Source organism: Talpa europaea (assembly GCF_964194135.1).
Source record: "Talpa europaea genome assembly, chromosome: 13".
Lineage (NCBI taxonomy): Eukaryota > Metazoa > Chordata > Mammalia > Eulipotyphla > Talpidae > Talpa > Talpa europaea.
In genome coordinates this window covers 9,594,099-9,609,087 of record NC_140080.1, presented here as the reverse complement: position 1 = coordinate 9,609,087, position 14,989 = coordinate 9,594,099, and positions in this window count along the sequence as shown.

The window sequence follows — 14,989 nt, the reverse complement described above, 5'->3', positions numbered from 1 at the left end:
AAATCCATAGAAAAACTAATTGAACTCATCAATCAGTTCAGCAAAGTGGTAGGATACAAAATCAACATGCAAAAGTCAGAAGCCTTCCTATACACTAACAATAAATGTGAAGAAGAAGAAATGAAAAAAAAAATCCCCTTAATTAACGAAACAAAAAAAAAATCAAATACTTGGGAATAAATCTAACAAATGAGGTAAAGGACCTTTACAAAGAAAACTATAAAACACTGTTAAAAGAAATAGAAGAAGATACAAAGAAATGGAAAGACATCCCCTGCTCATGGATTTGAAGAATAAAGATTATTAAAATGGCCATCCTACCAAAAGCAATATACCAATTCAATGCTATTCCAATAAAAATTTCAATGTCATTCTTCAAAGAAATAGAACAATTATTGATGAAATTCATATGGAATCACCAAAAACCCCGAATAGCCAAAGCTCTCCTGAAAAAAAAAAGAAGGAAATGGAGGCATCACACTCCTAGACTTCAAACTATACTACAAAGCCATAATCATCAAAACTGCATGGTATTGGAACAAGAACAGACACACAGACCAATGGAATCAAATAGAAAATCCAGAAATAAACCCAAAGATTTATGGTCAACTAATATTTGACAAAGGAGCAAAGAATATGCATTGGAGCAACGAAAGTCTGTTCAATAAATGGTGCTGGGAAAACTGGGTCGCTACATGCAAAAGAATGAAGCTTGACTACTACCTCACACCATACACAAAAACCAACTCAAAATGGATTAAAGAACTAGACATAAAACCTGAAACCATAAAATACATAGAAGGAAATATAGGCGAAACACTACGGGATTTGCACATCAAAGACATCTTTACAGACACATCACCCAAAGCATTGACAGTGAAGGCAAAGATGAACAGCTGGGACTACATCAAATTAAAGAGCTTCTGCACAGCAAAAGAGACAATAACGAAAACAAAGAGAAACCCCACCAACTGGGAGAACATTTTTGCACCCAACACTAATGATAAAGGACTGATCACAAAAATCTGCAAAGAGCTGATGAGACTCAACAACAGCAAAGAAAATAATCCAGTCAAAAAATGGGCAGAAGAGCTAAAAAGAAACTTCTCTGAAGAGGAAATGCAAATGGCCAACAGGCATATGAAAAAATGTTCAACATCACTTGTCATCAGGGAAATGCAAATCAAAACTACCATGAGATACCATCTCACACCAGTGAGAATGGCACATATTAAAAAAACTAGCAACAACAAATGTTGGCGAGGGTGTGGAGAAAAAGGAACTCTCCTGCACTGTTGGTGGGAGTGCAAACTGGTCCAACCACTATGGAGAGCTGCGTGGAGATTTCTGGACCTACTAAACATAGAGCTTTCATAGGATCCAGCAATTCCACTCCTAGGTATTTACCCAAAGGACACAGAAACATCCATTCCAAAGAACACCTGCACCCCTGTTTTTATAGCAGCACTGTTTACAATAGCTAAGCTTTGGAAACTGCCCAAATGCCCAAAAATAGATGACTGGATCAAGAAGATGTGGTACATATATACCATGGAATATTACTCAGCATTCAAAAAAGATAAACACATGCAATTTGCAGCAACATGGATGGCGCTGGAAGGGATCATGCTCAGCGAAATAAGCCAGAAAGCAAAAGAAAAATACCGGATGGTCTCACTCATAGCAGGAATCTAGAAAACTTAAATAAGGGACCAGGAAAATTAATAACTATAAGAAAGTGAAAATCAAAATCAACAAAAATCTATGAACCAGAGACACTTTTGGGGGGGTGGGTGGAGGGAGGGGAGGGATTGTGGTCAAAATGGGGGGGTTGAAATTGTATGGGGAATATAAAAATAAAATTTATTATTAAAAAAAAAGTGTATTTCTGGTTACAAAAGGGAAACCATCTTAAACTTAAATATTCCTCAGCCTCCCTGGTGGTCTAGGGATTAAGTGTCAGTGCTATCACCACTAAGGCCTTAGTTCCATCCCTGGCCAGGGAGCTGACCCACATGGCAGAGCAGATCTCTCCTGTCTCACTGGCTGCTCCCCTCAGCAGTGTATTTCAGCCAATCCATCTGTTCTGCTCCCCACTCTGTCTCTAGTGAATCTTCTCAACCTGCCCCCCAATACCTCTGGCCTACATCCCAGTTCTTCTATGCAAAAATAAATAAAATCTTATTCAAAAATCTTAAATCATCTTGCAGTCTCATATTCCACATAAAAATCATTGACATGAAAATACAGTATTGGAAGATCATTAGTTTTATTTTTTATTTTCAATTACTTCTACTTATTTAAAAGTTATTTTAGACAAATCATTTTTGTTTTAAACACAAATGACTGTAATCAATTCATCAGATAAATATCTGTGGCAATTTTTTGTGGCTGCAAGGTTAATTTCCTCTTCACTAGCACAAGTTACAAAGTGGAATTTGGAGAATACTGCAGGGGTTCATGTGTAGTGTCTTAGCTGACCCAAAGTAACTACCTGAGTAATACTATATAGAATGTAAATAGCTATTTCAACTCAGACATGAGATGCATTTCAATTTATTATTATTTTACATATCATTGTGATTTTAGATGATATATTTTTTCCCATTTTTGGTGGGAATAATACAAAGCAAAACCTCCAGTACCACATAAATTTTCCTTCAATGTAGTATCAAGTAAAAAGGATCAAATTTGGAAATATTTGATGCTACTATATTCCTACTTTTTAAATGTTTTAAAACATTTTTATCTCATACCATTCACCTGAACAGGCACACATGTATAAACTTTATAACATTCGGGTATGTAGACAATGTTCCTAATGCTAAATTTATTGGAATCTTCAATATTCATGTTAATGGCTTTTCTCAGTATATGTGGAATCATTTCTACCTTCCTCATGTCAAGAAATGTTTTGCAGTGTAGGCTGTATATTTAATTTTAAATTCTAACATACCTTGACCTTTTATTTTGACATTCAGTCATCTGCTATTGAAGAATCTGGCTTGATGATTGTTTTACTGAGGACAAGCCTCATGGATTTCCAGCCTGCTTTAATGTGGTTTTATTCTCCATTTAATCATTTCAAATCTATTAAAGATATCAGCATAGTTCCTTAGATTATCATTAAAAGACTTTAAAATAGCTCATTACAATAGTATCTTCACATTGCACTATCTAGATAAACATTAAACAACCATTACATTAAGCTTTGCCTATTAGAAAGGTATAGAATATGCTTCAAAGGCATAATTTTTCTGCTCACCAAATTCAAAAAAGAAATCCTTGCTTTAACTTTGATATTTGCTGTATTATTTTGATATTCGTTCCTAAACTCTTAATTTCTGATCAGTGACATGTACTCAATAATAGAAATAAAAGGATATAGAAGAAGAAAAGGCTTTTTGCTTTTAAATAATTTTAAGATAACCACAGATAAACACTCTGCCTCAATTTCCAAAAGACCTTTCCATTTGGCAAACATCTTTAGTGAGTACCACTGCTTTTATCTAGAGAAAATGATATTTTTTCACCTTTAAAATTACTCCAGTGGGGGCCTCCCTGGTGGCACAAGGGTTAAGCACTGCACTATGAAGCTATCTGCAGCCACTGCAGCATGAGTTCGATCCTCGGCCAGGGAGGTGACTCACATGGCGCAGCAGACCTCTCCTGTCTCGCCCACTGCTCCCTCAACAGTGTATTTCAGACAATCTGCCTGTTCTGCTCCCCACTCTGTCTCTGGTGAATCCTTTCACTACCACCCTCCCCACACACACAACCCTCTGGCCTGTACCCCAGCTCTTATATGTATAAATAAATAAATCTTCAAAAAAAATTACTCGACTATGTCACAAGTTATTCTAAGTTCCAGGCAACTTTCACCTCAATGCACAGGATAGTTCAGAAGAAATCTTGCTTTTTCTCCTCCTGGTCATTTTGTACATATAAGTCACCCCAGACAGCCTGATTGTTGCTCTCAGTTTTTGTAAACTTTAGACAGGCTTCTTCGTGGCTCTGGGTCCCTGCCCTCGCTTTTCTGGCAGCATCTACTTTAGAAAAATGGTAACTTTTTTTCTGCTTTTTTGAGATGTATATCTTCTCCCACTTTGCCAGGTCTTGTAACCCAGGGTATGTCCTTCTCAAGGACCGGGGAGTCCTCACTTTGATATATAATGAAAGTGATAATACCCTTATATCCCTGGGGGTGAATTGGAGCCTACCTTCAAAAAGTGACTTTTAGCTAACACAGATGGCCAGTCACACGGACCAAACTGCACAGGGACATCATCCTCCACTACATTCCCTGACTGTACCCCAGAGTTTACAAACCCTCTGAACTTTTGTTTCAGAGATTTGAGTTACTTTCTCACCCATACTGAAATATTCTTGAATAAAACTTTCTTTGCCTATTTACCTCTGTGCAGTGCAATTTTTCTTTGACAGGATTATACAAGATTGATAATTATTCTTGGATAAAAGTGTGTGAGCTTAAATTTGAGGACATGTGATAATAATAACAGTAAATTTTTAGTACTTAGTGTAACAAGACATTATTTGTACAAATCGACTCGCTGAATCATTAAAATCAAAACACAAACATTTTTATCTCACTATAATTTAGGTATGAAACAAATGCAGTAATTTTCAATATAAAAAGGTAAGAGATTAAAAGACAAACTCATAAATTCTCTATTCTTGTCTAAACCTGTAACTGAATTATCCACTTGAAAGGCATAAAACAAATAGGAGTTAACTGATACTTTTAGAGGTATTAATGTTATAAAATATTTCTTATTATTTCCCTTTTGCAGTAGGTTTCCAACCTACTGCATGTGGGGGAATACATTGGAACCCCCAGTGAGCCACAGAACATGGTGGGGTGAGAGTGAAGATGGTGGTGAGGCTCAATCACTGACCTTTCTTGTGGCAACAGGACGAAAGCACAAGGATTATTTCTGGCTGGAGGAAGGACTCATCTCTCCCTGCTCTCCAATCGTTATTTGTGTCTACTCTCTTTTCTCTTCTTTATCACCTTCTCTACATTTAACTCTTAGACTTGGGGTCTAACAGGTAACTCCTGCTATTTTTCTTCCAACACCTTTTTTAACTTTCCCCCAAGAAAGTAAAATACTGCTTTTGCATTACAATATGGCCAGAGTCAAAATAATTTTTTAAAGGCGCATTTTCTTAAGGGCAGAAAAAACTCCAAGTTCCTGTATTTCAACAGGCTAGATGAAAAACCAATGCTTACTCTTCTTCCATCCCAGACAGAAATCAGTGGAAATGAACACAAAGATCAACTTTGCACATTAACCATATTTAAAAGGACAGAAGCATTCATATTCAGCTGCACTTGTGCACATGTATGATGTGGTGATAAATCTATGCTGAATGGGAGAGAGAGCATTCTATAATAAGAACTAATTCCCTAGGTATTATGCATCCCCATTCCCTTCTTCATTAATAATATTTATAGACATATCGTTGATAAATAGTCATAAGATTACTAAAATCCTTACATGTTGACTGTATGGGGCATTTTGAATTTTTTAAAACTCAGGTATAATCTCATAATGTTCACACACTCACTTATTACCTCTCATGGGAAAACACTGTCTTGTAAGTTTACAGAACTGGGTATTCTTTTCTATTACAACAAAACCTAATCTTGCCCAGGCATCCTTATCAAAGGGCATCCACTTTAAATAGGGTTAAGTGCCAACCACTAGACCAGATAAGAGCCAGCCTGCCTCATCCAGCTGAAGCTCCTTTGTTGCACAGATTCTGGTTAATTTAGATAACTGTTCCTTTGGGAAAGACTGATGCCTGTCCTTTTTCCTTCATTTATCTCTCTTCCCGTGTTTTAAATTCCCACTTAGGACTTGAATTCACCAATCAAGAGTATGTCAACAAAACCCCAGACCATCAAAACTTGCCTCTGAGCCCTTGCTTACCCTCCCACCCCACCCCTGTGCCATGATCTCACTGTGACCCAGGTATGTTGAGTAACTTCCAGGTCTTACAGGAAATAAACCTCTATCTCTTTCAGTCTCCTGAGGGTTCTTATTGAGGAGCATACTAGAATCATAAGAACCCAAAAGGATGGTCCATTTATAATATCGGCTTCAAAGGGGGAATTGTCTGTAGGTTTAGGTGAGAGTCCATAAGTATTTCTATCTTTAGCATTATTATTAATAGGCTGAAAATACGAAACAACCACATTTGCCTAAAGCACAGGGTTAAAATATAAATTTCACTTACTTACCTTGGGAAATCCTTAAGGACAGGATTTGGATTATTTCCATCATAATCACCATAGAGCCTAGAATAAAAATCAAAAAGAAATTTAAAATCTATAAAACTCAGTAAGAACGAATGTTCACCAAAAAATAAGTGACGTCTCTATTTTATTTTTTATTGCTTTCTCAAATTTATTCATGACTAACCTCATACTAAAATGTAACCATTTTATATCAGCTGGTGCAGGAAAAAGGGCATGGATATTATTGGTGGGAATTACTATGCATATTATCATTTTGAAATTTAAAGACATCTAAACATAATCAAAAAATAAAAATTGTTACCATCATCAACATCATTCAATGAACTTCAAAAGTAAATATTTCAGAAGAAAAACAATCCCATAATCTTTGATACAAAGAATGTCAAAGACTGTTTTGAAATAAATAGTTTAGGGAGGAAATCCTATACAATCTACTTAAATGGTAAAATAAGTGTTTATTTGGGAGGAATTAAAAGTGGGCCAAGTAAAATAATAGGCAGCAATAGCAATTTTGGTGTAAATGGTTAAGTATTTAGATTTTATTTTGGTGAGATTAAAATACTCATAAAATAACAAGATAGGATGTAGTTCTTAAACTACTACAGTAAAAATGGAAAACAAAATCAAGCTCACAACATAGGTGAAGAAAAAAATTCAAAAGCTTGTAGATCAATCACAGTGAAATAGTGTTTAAGGAAAACCCTCAGTCAGTAATTGCAGCAAACAACAAAGCACTCCATTTAAAATTGTATGAATTTTCAGTTTGGATGTTTTAACAAGCTAGGTAGACGATGTGCCTAGATTTTTTTTTTCCAAGATAATATACCAATATTTTATTGAAAAACATTTCAATGAAATGTAACAGTTACAACAAACCTGTGTATTTTCACATAAATGTAAATCAGTAGAACAGTTCTAATAAAGCTAAGTTTGCTTTAGGATTTCAGGATCCAAGACCTTAGACAATGTACCATCATGTTTAGAAGATCCTGGTAGCTTAGCTCTCAGGCTCTTGGGAATATTTAAAATCCACGACCATATTCTGTGGCTCACAAGTACAGATGGAAGCCAGGGAAGCTGCAGTTTTCTAAAACTTTGTAATGCAATATCACAAGGCTATATAGCATTTTGCTAGGAGGACTTGATTTAGCGGTGAGCAAATTTAATTTTTTTTTAATTTTTTTAATTTAAATATGATTTTTAAAAGCACAGTCCAAACTTTGGTCAGCAAATATTATGCTACTTTTTATTCAGGTCAAACAGTAGCTTAAAAAGTAAGAGCAAAATTACTTTTATTTAAAAACTGGGAAACCTTGAAATGGACTATTACGGTTTTATTGTTTGTTCTGCCACCCCCAACCCCTGCCCCAGCTCAGAATGTGACTTTGCTTGGAAATAATTACAGCGAAGACGGAACCTAAGTTAAGTTCATACTTGAAGTTGGGGTTTACTGAGGATGGGCCCCGTAGTGTCAGCAAGGCACGGGGCAGGTTCTCTATCTACTGGGGAGACGGGAAAGGAGAGTCTTACAACATCAGTGGCTTTCTTCAGGGTTTAATGATCTTTCTACACCCACTGTTATGGGGCAAGCCCTGAGGCTGGCAAGGCAGGGAGGCCAGGGAGGTGGAGGGTTTGGAAGGCAAGTTACTCTTCAATCGCCCAGGGCATCTTTACTCTCTTTGGGCTCTATCTGGCATCTTCCCTGGCTCTGCCTCTCTGAAGTCACATGTCCTCCCATGGCTGATGTGCCGTACCCGCCCTCTGCTGCCATTTTCCATCACCCTTACAGCCTCCCATGCAGGCTCAGGTGCGCCCATTAGTGCATGCCCACACCATGCGCCAGGTGCCCACCATCAGGCCCACGTGCCCCTTGCCCACATTTCCATGTGCTTCCTGCATCCAAGACCAAAGGAGAAGGCCACAGAGGCCAGTGGTGCAAATGCCTGAGCATCTCATTTACCGATAGGCCCCCATGAAACATCAAGGGGGTCCTTAGAAAACAGTGAGATAAAACAGAGACCATAACACAGAAACAGTAATTCCAAAGAGCACCTGCACCCCTATGTTTATAGCAGCACTGTTTACAATAGCTAAGCTTTGGAAACAGCCCAAATGCCCAAAAATAGATGACTGGATCAAGAAGATGTGGTACATATACACCATGGAATATTACTCAGCATTCAAAAAAGATAAACACATGCAGTTTGCAGCAACATGGATGGAGCTAGAAGGGAGCATGCTCAGCGAAATAAGCCAGAAAGAAAAAGGAAAATACCGGATGGTCTCACTCATAGCAGGAATTTAGAAAACCTAAATAAGGACCAGGAAAAAGACTAATCAATACAAAATCAAAATCAACAAGCAACAAGCAACTATAAACCAGAGACAAACATTGGGGGGGGGGCGCGAGGGGGAGAGGGAAGGAATAGAGTCAAAATAAGGGGGGAGGTGCAATTGTATGGGGGATATAACCAAAATGAAAATGCACACATTGTGCAAAGATGAAAAAAGATGTAAGAATTATATAAAATAAAATATTAAAAAACAACAACAACAACAAAACAGAGACCAGAAAACACTGGGTGAACTGGAAGGGAAGATCAGGAGGATAAACGCCCAGAGACCAAGCAACTCCAGGTTGCCAGCAAACCCCGGCAGCCAGGACAGAACACACAGACCAGGGAACAGATCTCACTCCCTGCCCAGCCCTCCAAGGAATCCACCCTCCAGAATCCCTCCTGCCCGCAGACCTGGGAGAGCACACATTCTTTTGTTTGACAGGCTCAGCTTATGCTACTTTGTGACAGAAAGTAAAACCTTAGGACATACAGAACCCAATTCTAAAAATGTATAGTTCAAGGAATATGCAAACAATAGAAATGAGGTAACCATCTGTAGTAAACATGGGTCCTCAATTAGCCATCTCCCTAGCCTCGCCAAGACTATATTCTAGGCAAGTTCTTCTACTTTCAGGGAATAAAACATTTCCCATGATACACAAATTCACTCTGATAATACTGAAATGGAATGACACCTTTCTCATTTAACTTATGAAGCCCATTATGTAAGTTGAAAGTCCTTAGCATGAGTATAGAATTAAAATATTAGCAAAACACGTTTCTTGATAAAGTCCAATAGCAGTGAAGGAATAAACCTCCAGATGAAAGAGAACAGGCAGCCCAGAGAAAAGAATTGCAAAACTAGAGTGAAACGGATACTTGACAAAAGTATAAAATCAACCAAATACAGAGGACATAGGCTTTCCACAGATGGCGCTGGAAGAATGAATCCATATTAAAAACCAAAACCAACAAACACTATGTTACACAGACTTTGCACAAAACATTTCAAATGGATCCTCTACCTTAGCGTAAAATCCAAGGGTACAAAATTTGGGAAAGAAGACACAGCAGAAAACCTTAATCACTTTGGGACCTGGGCCTGCCAGACAGGCACAACTGCTTCTCTCTGCAACAGGATTCAGCGCTTTCCCTCCAGCCAGGACAGGAAGAGCAGCAGGTCCAGGAACCCCAGCCTAGGGTCCTCCAGACGCCCCTTGAGCAGCTCAGCCCAGGTCTCTGGGCCACCCAGGTTGTAGGGTAAGGTAAAATGGTATCAGGCTTTTCTGCCCTCCCGCCATTAGGATTGAGGATGGATGCGCATTGATGATGGATCTGCGGTCCTGAATGCAGGCCTGATGGCGGGCACCTGGAGTAGGGTGTGGGCATAGGTAGGTGGATACACCTGGGCTGCGAGACCGGGCTTTTAAGGGCTGCTTCACAGGGATGCCAGCAGAGCAAGAGAGGCAGAGGCCAGGAGAGAACACAGGAGAGCCCAGAAAGACTGAGGACTCACAGGTGGCGGAAGGCACCCCTGCCTGCCCTGTACCCGATAAACCCCAATAAAAACCCTAAAAAAGGCACCAGGGCTCCAGGTCTGTCTCCTTCACCTGTCTGCATAGGGTCATGGAGAGCCTGCTCCGTCCCTTCCTGCGCATACACAGGTCCAGGGCAGGCTTTACTCTCACCACGTCTTCCTCCTGATGGGGGATTCAGTCTCTACAGTCCTTTGGGTGACTTGCAGCCCTGGCACCCACATAGGATAGTGGGTGGTGCGTCCCGGCCACCCACACAGCTCACCCAGCACCTGGCGGGCCTGTTTCTCTGGAGGGATGGCACCTGGCGCACCTGGTCTCCACGCCCCAGGGGGGAGGCGCTGCCTCTGGCCCCAGAGGGCAGGTCTGGGCGGAGCTACAGGCCAAAGAAAGGTGGGGTGGGGGGATCCATGACCACGTCCAGCTTGGGGGCACTTCACCGTCACGTCCTGTCTGGGATGCCCTCCACCTGCTGTAGGTGGGGTGATGAGGTGGACCATCTTGTGACTGGTTTCTTTTGCTCTTTATATTTTGATATTAGGTTTTATTTCTGTGAATATGATTTGTTTACGAAGTTTACTGCTGAGTCGTTGTCCATTACATGGTGGCGAGTCTATAGTTTATTCACTCACCGTCAATGTCATTTGGATGGTTTTGTGTGGATTAAGTTCTAAGTGCTGACATAAAGATTTTCTTTGGCTATGTTTTTATTTCTTCTAGGAAAGTACATGAGAGTGAAGTTGCTAGGTCATCAATTAAATCAAATTGCATTCCTGATGTAACTTCACGTGCTCGTGTTGTAGTCCACTTCTTATATTTTGCTGGATTTGATTTGCATTACATCTTCTTAAATTCTTATTTGCTTACCCACATGTATGGCATAACTCCTGCGCTAGCATCTCTTAGCAACTTGTATCTTCCTTTGAAAAGTTATAAAAATTAGTGAAGTATGCTTAGGTAACTGTTTACTAATAGTTGTAATGAAATTACATTGCAAGCTTCAAGAAATCGGAAATTTGGGCCTCCCTGATGGCGCAAGGGGTTAAGGCGCAACCTATGAAGCTAACCGCCAGCCACTGCAGCACGAGTTCTAGCCCCAGTCAGGGAGCTACCCACATGGCACAGCAGACCTCTCCTGTCTCACCCACTGCTCCCCTCAGCAGTGTATTTCAGTCAGTCTGCCTGTTCTGTTCCCCACTCTGTCTCTGGTGAATGCTCTCACCTACCCCCTGCCCCTCTGGCCTGTACCCCAGCTCTTGTACATAAATAAATAAATCTTAAAAAAAAGAATTAAACATGTATCAAGTAAAAGAATAAACACATGAAGATTGAAACACTGATGTACTTGACAGGAAACCATACATTTTCCAGATAATTGAGTCATTTCATGTGAGCAAATGTAGTAATGTGTGAAATTGGTTAATATCTACATTACATATCTTATTCTCTATTACTCCCTATTGAAATTTCTGGGAATGAGATGAAGATTTTATTCCACTCTCTTAACTGTGATACAACTAGTCAAATGATTTAACTTAATGTTTAATAAGGATGCAATGGAGCATAATCATATAATTATGTCCTTCAGCTGTTAATGCTAAAATCTTAAGTGTATTGAAAATATTTCATCAATTTCATTTTCTTCCTGCTTAAAATTGTGTTTACATTTTGACTGTGTGGTGCTATTATAGTTTTAAGGACTAATAAGACAAAATACCTTAAACATCACTAATCCTAAATAATCAGGAACATTAGAATCCATGTTTCCTGGCAGATTCCAAGAGAGAGATTTTAAATTGTGAGACAAATGAGTTGAATGTTCAGAATGCTAAAATTATCCTACGTGAGAAATGCTTAGGGTAATTTAGCTATTGTTACAGAAAAATTAGATTGAAAGCATTACTCTATTTCTGACTTTTTACAAAATGGTTTTTGTCCTAATAAACCAAGTGTAGGATTATACTTGGTCCAGTAAAGTATAATGTAAAATACATTGCATGAGAATACAATTTACTAACAAAAAATTATGTATTTTTTTAAGATTTATTTATTTATTTATACAAGCACTGGGTACAGTCAGAAGCGTGGGAGGATGAAAGAATTCACCAGAGCCAGAGTGGGGAACAGAATAGGCAGAGTGACGAAATACACTGCTGAGGGGAGCAGTGGGCACAGCAGGAGAGGTCTGCACGCCATGTGGAACCCTTGCCAGGCTGCCAGGGATCGAACTGGCGCCGCAGAGGCTGCGGGCAGCTTCGCAGCCTAGTGCTCAACCGCTGCGCCACTGGGGAGGCCATGTAATATTTTTGATGACAGTATGCAGAATTTTAGAAATAATTTTAATAAAGTTGCTGATACCCATATTAACAGATATTGATGATAATATTAATTTAGCAACTTTTGAAATTTGGAAGATGTTAATATACATGCATCTGCTACAAAGTAAGTTTCTGTTACTTGAATAACTATATTTTTACCTCTCTCAATTTAAACTCATGCAATATTGAATTACTTGGAGATTTTTTTAAATACATATATTATTTCTATAGAGAGTGTATTATGTTAACCAAAGAAATGAACAGATAAAAGTTAGTCATGCTTTTAATCTACAATGAGAATAAATAATACTCAAGTTGCTTTTCATTTTCATATACATTGCTTTAAAACAAAATTATAACCATGGTTTTGAATAGCTAAGTTTTTAAAAGTACATAATTCTGAATCATTATGGTATGATTCTGAAGAATATCTAATGTTATACCATAATTAAATGCAAAATATATTAACATATTCAATATGTATACAATGTAATAGACACATTATTTGTAATCATACAGATAATTCATCTTAATATGATGAAACATGTAAAGCACTCACTTTCCTGTAAGTCTTCATGTGTTAATATTTTGGCTGTAATGATTTTTAGAATATAGAGAATATTTTTGTTGTTATTTACCCTAAAGAATTGTAAAGTAAATTAAAAAATTCAGATTTTTACCAGATTGTTAAGATGATCAGTCAATTATATTAATTAGGAATGATATTTCCATCTTTGTTATTTTTTGTCAGTCAATAAAGCTAATTTTGATCTATACCATACTAAGACTAATTAAATGCATTTGCAGAAACAAAATTAATTTTACAGTTGAATAAACCAAGGGTTTCCATTCTAAGCCTTTATCTATCAGTTAGGAAAAGTTCTAACAGGAAACACCTATCTGAAAGAAGCTTACCTATGATACTTTGCAATCCTCTAGGACATAAGAGCAGTGAGCATAGATAGGAATCACTGATTACATGTTAATATTTTTTACAATATTCTTTGAATTGTCAGTTGTATGTCAACTTTGAATACACACAGATGTTGACCATTTGCTCTATCAGATAGAGTCTTTAAAACACACTTTTTGCTCCATGCAAATGTTACATGTTTATCTACCCCCACCTGGCACCCAACACAGCAGGAGGTGAGCTCAGCATGCATTATGTAATGCATTGTGTAAGAAATAAACATTTTTCTAAGGGAAAATTCTTCACAAAAGAGGATATGACAGTAAAGTGAAGGACATTTCATTTAAACTATTTATACTAGCAACTTTTCAATATAAAATGATTTCTAGATTTTCTATTACAGAGTTAAATATCACTGATGGCACTCTTCTAATTTTAAACTTCTCTATTGCAATAAAACAACCCATTACTAAATTTCAAATGGTAGAAACATGATAAAATTTTTAAGTTTCCTAAATAATGTTCCTAAGATAGCATGACCATGACTTGGTGAAAAAGAAGTTATTTTCTGAATATTCCAGAACCTTAGCTTTTAGTGATAAGAATTGTTCTGACTTCATCACAGAAATATCTATTTTGCAAATATTTCTGACATTTTAAGAACAAATAATAGCATGATATTAACTTGAAAATCGAGTAATCATTAGAAAATTATTAAGAGAAGAATAAATTAGCATTTGTCAAATGTTGTGTGGCTCAGTTCAAGTATATGCAACATATGTATTCCTAGTCATTCATATGATTTTTATAATATTTAAATAAAAGAATTACTATTTCAAATTCTGCCCTAAATAACAGTATCTCTTTATAATTTAATTAGTCTATATTCTGATATTTTTATCAGTAAACTATTCTAAATATATGATTTATTAAATTCAAACTCTTACTTTAATATAGCAAAATATTAAGAAACACCAAGTCACTATCAAACAGCCTCTCCAGGTGTCCCCTGGAGACTCCTTTAATGCACAAAAAAGTTGTCAAGATTTTCAGAATATCTTTGTCAATATTTATTTTATTTCCTATTATATTTTAATTGTCCTATTCTAATGGCTTATATATTTTCTAACAGTGACCCATATTCACTGCTTCAGATAGTTTTAATAAAATACCATTATTGTATTTCATTTTTACAAATTTATTTTTCCAAGGTAAAACAATGGTAATGTTGAAAATCAACAATAAAATTTTTAAATTGCTTAACAAACATTTTATGAAGATGCATCAGATTGTCATAAATGACTCCATTTTCTGTCTTTGATGATTTGCACTTTCTTTGTTCCTACAAATGTTAAATTATCATTATATTAATGTATAGTGCACCACATCACTACTTTGTTTATAACCATTTCTTTTGATTTCATAATCATCTTTAGAATCATAAATGTTATTGTGCTGTTTTTTCTTTGGTAATTCACTTCATTTTATTTTAAAAATGTTTGCCTAGCTCTTATTTTTTCATTTTGTGTCATTCATATTGCTCTTCACTCTGTTTTAAACACAAACTATATCAAATCATTGAAGTTAAGCTGATATTCCTA